This window comes from Nematolebias whitei, unplaced genomic scaffold (genome assembly GCF_014905685.2).
Source record: "Nematolebias whitei isolate Nwh7 unplaced genomic scaffold, NemWhi1 Nwh_scaf_83, whole genome shotgun sequence".
In the NCBI taxonomy this organism is placed as follows: Eukaryota; Metazoa; Chordata; class Actinopteri; order Cyprinodontiformes; family Rivulidae; genus Nematolebias; species Nematolebias whitei.
This window is the reverse complement of record NW_023618628.1, coordinates 43615-50089: the sequence shown is the minus strand read 5'-3', so window position 1 is coordinate 50089 and position 6475 is coordinate 43615. Positions and strand designations below refer to the sequence as shown.

At 36.6% G+C, this 6475-nt stretch overlaps 1 long non-coding RNA gene across 1 annotated transcript; it reads left to right on the top strand.

The window, feature by feature from the left end:
- The first annotated feature begins 668 nt into the window (after positions 1-668).
- Positions 669-1934, top strand: LOC119429204. Its single transcript, XR_005187741.1, has 4 exons — positions 669-752; positions 1195-1306; positions 1678-1778; positions 1855-1934. It is a non-coding gene; the product is annotated as an uncharacterized LOC119429204 (long non-coding RNA).
- The last annotated feature ends 4541 nt before the right edge of the window (positions 1935-6475 follow it).

Here is a 6475-nt window from a genome sequence, read left to right as displayed (position 1 = left end):
ATTATTTGCTTTCAAGATATCTCACTTTTAGTTCTGACTAGTCATAACTACAATTAAAGATATCTTAAATTACGTCATTATTCAAGATATCTTAAATGTATTTGTAGATATCAAAAATGAAGTTTTGACTAGTGCAAATTAAATTGTAGATATCTTGAAAGCAAATAACGACTAGGCAAAACTAACTTAAAGATATCTAGAACTGTACTTATGACTAGTCAAAATTCCTTTTAAGATATCTCAAAACGAATTCAAGATATCTTGAATATTTTATCATGTAGACGGCTTTTCTATTTAAGATATCTTGAATTCACATTTTGACTAGTCAGAATGACATTCAAGATATCTTGAATTGTTATTCTGACTAGTCAAAACGTCACAGATTTACGTAGCAATTTGGCGGAAAAATCATGACATTGTAGCCTTTTTATTTTATAATCTGCAAAATCAGGTCAGTCCAACACAACGCTCGTATTTTTAACATGATTTTTAGCGCAGCAGCTCGGATTATTTATTGTATCTGAAACGAGAAGACTTTTTTGCGACGTCTTTTTCACGACAACCGGAAACCGACTCTTCCTGCTTTGCGAGTCTTTTCACTAAGGAGACATGGCTCTCTTTTCAACATCTTTGCTTAATTTGCCAATCTTTTTTTTCACTGCTGAGGAGGAAATCGCAGCGGTGAATTCTCGAACTAATAAACGTGAAAGGACAAAAGTTTTTCCTTGAAGAAAATCTCCACAGCTGTCAAGGTAAGAAAAGACGTAGCTTAGCGAGCTAACCGTTAGCTACAACATATGAAGCGCATAAACATCGTGATAAAGAAGCCTAATTTAGTGTGCTACATTATTTGTAGTGTTTGATACAGACATGATATAAATTTTTTAATTATATTTTTATGAGGTTCCATTAGTGCCAAACATATGTTTATGTGTGTATGTAGCGTGCTGTGTATATGTAAGTTGATGTGTTAAGTGAATCCATCTATTATACAATCTATTACTTGTTTAAAGCTAAATATGTTATAACACGTATTAATTATATATATGTGTGTGTGTGTGTGTGTGTGTGCTAAAATCAGATCTATTTTAGATCTCACTGGGTGTTGAAAAAAGAAATGTTGGCTTATTTCTGTAGAAGTGCAGCTGGTGAAGGTTTTTGTAACCATGTAGTTGCACTTTTTTTTTTTACCAGACTGCCCACTACTCCCAACTCCAGCTGCCAACTGGTCCTCCTGTCTCCACAGTCTCCTCCTGTACTGGACTGCACAAGAGATTTACAAAGAAGGCACAGACAAAGAACACAGGTAAAAAAATAAACTAAGAGTGGAACACATTCTTTTCTGTTATATTATTTAGTATATGATGGTTATGATTCTCATATCAATACTTGTAATAACTTTCCCACCTGTATATTATTAGTGCCATGTGAAATTTGTCATAGTCTCAATATTACTTGTGTCAAATATATTTTTCTCTCCTAACTTGTTTAGAATTGTTTGTTTTTGTAGGTAATGAATAAATGCAGGTTCAACTTCTATGAATTAGTAATATTTGCAAGTTACGTAAAAATCTTAACTCTCAAATCTGTCCCACTGTGTCCTACCAAATTGCTCACTTGTCCCTTTACATTTATTTATTTTTTAGTTTGACATATTTTATGTTTATTTCTTGAAAGGGAATCCATCCTGAACCTGCCAGCGAGGTGGTGGTGGTGGTGCGAAAGCCCAAAACTGGTGAAAAGATGTTTGCACTTCACGCTTTACAGAGCTTTCACAGGTATAACCTTTGGGTTAATGTTTTTATGTCCAAACTGTCAAAACTTATTGTGATTCTGTCACTCGTGTGTTTGTAGGACCACTTCCAGATCCTGACATCCTGGCATCGGGAGAAAAACTACACCAGCTGGAGTCCCAACCACTTATCACACTTATCCTAGAGAAGGTCTCTCAGCTTTGGAGCTGGTACCATCCAGACTTGGTCCTGTGCCACGGGGCTCACTGGGGTCTCACCAGTGCCCACCTGAGAAGTTCTGCGCAGCATCATTCTGCACCACATGGCTCCAGACCTCCCTGCTCTTCCTTCGATGCTGCATAGTTTTCCCAACATGTGTTTTGTGCCCACACTCGATCAACTTATGCATCTTCAGTCTCTGCAAGTGTCACATGAAGTACAGGCCAGAACCAGGGAGCAGTCCATATGTCCCGCGTGGGTACAGCTTCGACAACCAAGGCTTACTACTAGCTGTTTACGCTTTCCGTGTTGCTTACAGAGGAAGTGCAGAGGAGGAGTCTGCTGACAGCACTGGCAGCTAAGATGATCAGCGGGTACACTAAACAATAACTGTTGAACGGGTATGGTGTGATGAATGGATTGATGATCGATTGATTGATCAGATGAAGTCTAAACTGGACATGTTTTACTTCAACACCTTCATCCATGTGTTTATATCAATGCAGCAAGAAACATAAAATTTATAAATCACCCTTTTGTTCCTTCATATTTTTAATCAGTCTCAAGCTGTGAATCACTGTAAATACTATATCTTGATGCTGCTCAATGATCCAGGTAGGAAAATCTAAAATAAGTTAAGTCTGGTCCTCTGGACATTCAAAAAGCAAAACAAACACACAAAAAAAGTAGAAACGTTTCGTCTCTCATCCAAGAGACTTCCTCAGTCTGAGGTGCTGTTTTCAGCTCAGTCTCTTAAATAGCACCTTCTCAGAGTGGATCAACCAGTTTGCTGCTGACAACCATGTGTAAATGTGTGACCCATTTATTACTTCATTTTATGCTTATGTTTAATAAATGTTTTAATGTTAAATGGTTATTGTTGCACCGGGGTCTGAGCGAAATGTAATTTCAATCCTGTGTATGTCCTGTACATGTTGCAGTTTTTGACAATAAAAGTGACTTTGAGCAGCACCTCAGACTGAAGAAGCCTTTCGGATGAAAGACGAAACGTTTCTACCTTCTTTTTTTTGTTTGTTTTGTTTTTTTGAATGTCCAGAGGACCAGACTTAACTTTTTAGATGTAAATACTGTAAATAGTTATTCATGAAAAATACATAAATGTGCCAATTTATTTAATTTGAAATTACATAATTTGATAAAATATCTATAATCCACTATCAATTTATAGTGTACAGTTATAAAATGTTAACTTAAATAGTTAAATGTTTTTGTTTTTACTAGATATTGTAAATTGCACTTGTTTTCCTTGTAATTCAACTGAATCAATCCACAAATTAAAAAAAAAACAGTACAGTATGCTGCTCAAGTGTGTTTTAATTGAAGAATGTTTAAAATAATTCAAAACAAACTCTACCGGTAATTACGTAACACTAGAACAATTTATATACATGTGACAACCTTGGGTATGGATGTTGTTTTTATTTTATAAACTTACTGCAACACCACCTAAGGACTTTCACCCAAGGACATAATTTATACACAGAAAAGACACTTGGGTTTGTTTACAAGTAAACACTGTGGAACAGAACCTACACGAGACTCAACTGTCACCTTCAACCTGGAATATAAATATGAAATTAACAAAAATAAATAAGAATAATACTTAAGAATTGCAAAACAAACAAACATGGGCCTCACATTCACATACAAAAATCCAAAAGCCAGCCAGTCTTCTCTCAGGTAAGACACTGCCTAATTATGGTGACTCATGCAGGCTGTGAGAGCGTAGTAAAGCATGGTAGGACAGATACGGTGGTTTTCTTGCCCCACAAGAACAACCAGGAACTGAACAAAAACAACAGCGCAGAGACTGAGCCATTTTCCTCACTGTCTAACACTAACACTAGAGCCACAGGAAGTTGTGGCATTTTCTAACAATGTTGTCCAGAACAGCTAGCGCCATTGCAGCCACACAAAATTCTGCAGGCAGCTGTTTGAACAGCTAAGTAGCAGCCGCGGGTCCTACACGTCATTTCTTAATTCAAGATATCTAAAAGTGTCATTCTGACTAGTCATAATTACATTCGAGATATCTTGAATTGTAATTACGGATGTTTGACCCGTCAAATGACGAATCAGGTGACGTCATTTAAGATATCTTGAATTACATTTTGACTATAGTCAAAATGCAATTCAAGATATCTTGAATTGTTATTCTGACTAGTCAGAATGTAATTCGAGATATCTTAAATTAGCATTCTGACTAGTCAAAATGTAATTGTGCCTAGTCAAAACTCAATTTAAGATATCTAGAATGTAACTACAGATAGTCAGACTACTCGATTTTATGTTAAAAGGGCTTGCCATATACTCCGGTTTCCTCCCACAGACCAAAAACATGCATGTTAGGCTGATTGGTAACTCCAAATTGTCCCTAGGTGTGAGGAAGATGATGAGGATATGGATTTAAATGATTGGAGTCAAGTTGTTAGTGGAAGAAGAGGAAGAATCGGGCGAGAAAATGATTGTTTGGTTGGGGCACAGGTTAGTAAAAGGACTTTGGAAGAAAATAGTTCAGATGAAGGGACACCTGTGGTCCGCAAAAAGATTGTTAAAGAGGAAATTAAAGTTATTCTAAAATTTAAAGAGGAAGACAACAACATACAGCTGGGTCCAATTGCATTATCAAAAGAACTCAAAAAGAAGATTAGAGATATTTATTTTGCAAAAACACTTAGAGATGGGAGTATACTGGTCATTTGTAAAACTGAAGAACAGAAAAATAAAGCACTGAATATTGAAAGTATTTGTAGAAAAAATGTGAGCGAGAAAAGGATTTTGGGAGAGAAGAAAGTAACGAGGGGCGTGATAACAGGAATACCAGTAAATGAAGATCTAGAAAAGCTTAAAAAGAGCATTCAGGGGGCAGAAGTGAATCACATAAAAAGATTGCTGAGAACAATAAATGGAGAAAGAACTTAAAGCCTGTCGATAATGATTGAATTTCAAAATAATGTACTTCCAGAGAAGATTAAGATCGGGTTCATGAGCTTTCCAGTTAGGCCTTATGTCCCTCCCCACTCAGGTGTTATAAGTGTCAAAGATATGGACACATTGCAGCTGTGTGTAAGGGACGGCAAAGGTGTCCAAAATGTGGGGGTGATCACAGATATGAAGTGTGTGGTGACAATGCCCAAGATAAATGTTGTAATTGTGTGGGACAGCATAGAGTGACTTTTGGAGGATGTGAAATTAGGAAAAAGGCCATTAAAGTGGAACAAATGAAAACGGTCAATAATATCAGCTTTGCTGAAGCGGTGAAAAAAGTTCAAGAACAAACTGGAAAGAGAGAGATGAGTGTACAACAAAACCCAACATCCCAGTTACCAAAAGAGAGAACTGAACCTACAATTACAGTGGAGAGGATCATGTTGTTCATTGTGTATGTGATTAACTGTGCAGACCAGGTAAAGTACAAAACAGAGAAAATTAAAATAATAGTTAAAGGAGCAGAGAAATTTTTTGGTATAAAAGACATTTCATGGGAGCATATTAATAAAGAACTGGGGGGAATCGGGAAGTCAGGGACATCAGGAGAGGGGGCACTCTGATTATTCTACAGTGGAACGCTCGAAGTTTAATCGCAAATGGACAAGAATTTAAAGGCTTCATTAAAAATCTTAACAAAAAAACAGACATAATATGTATTCAGGAAACTTGGCTCAAACCAACTTTAGACTTTGTTATTAGAGGATATACTGGTGTACGCAGAGATAGAAGTGAGACCCATGGAGGGGGATGTGTAACATTTGTAAAAACAGGAATGCACTTTAGATTGTTAGCAATAGGAACTCATTTAGAATATTTAGTTGTTGAAGTTTGGAACAGGAAGGAAAGCATCAAAGTAATACATTTTTACAATCCTTGCAAAAGACTTTCACATGAATTAATGGAAGAACTCAATAGTTATTTAAATGGAAACATCTTTTGGTGCGGTGATTTTAATGCACATAACTCATTGTGGGGTACTAAGAATGATGGTAATGGAACAATTATTGAAGAATTAATGGAAAATAAAAATCTTGTCTGTTTAAACGATGGTAAGGGTACAAGAGTTGATATGAGAACAGCTATGGAATCGGCAATTGACCTCACAATAATATCAAATTCAATAGCAGGAATAAGTACATGGAAGATAGTTAAAGATACAACAATAGGAAGCGACCACTATCCCATAATAACAGAAATAAAATTGGATATTGAAAAATATAAGACAGGTGGTTTGCAGAAATGGTGTTTTGGTAGTGCTGATTGGGAAACATTTAGATGTATATCCTGATGCATGCTCAATAATCCAGGTAGAAAAATCCAAAAAAGTTCAATCTGGTCCTCTGGACATTCAGCCTTCACCCTTCCCATCACCCTTTGGAGCACAAGTTAGGAGTCATCAGGACTCTGTATCACAGAGCAGACAGCATCCCCACTAACTCGGGAGCCAGGCAGAAGGAGAAATCTTACACAAAACAGGCTCTAGAGCAATGTGGATATCCTAACTGGGCCTT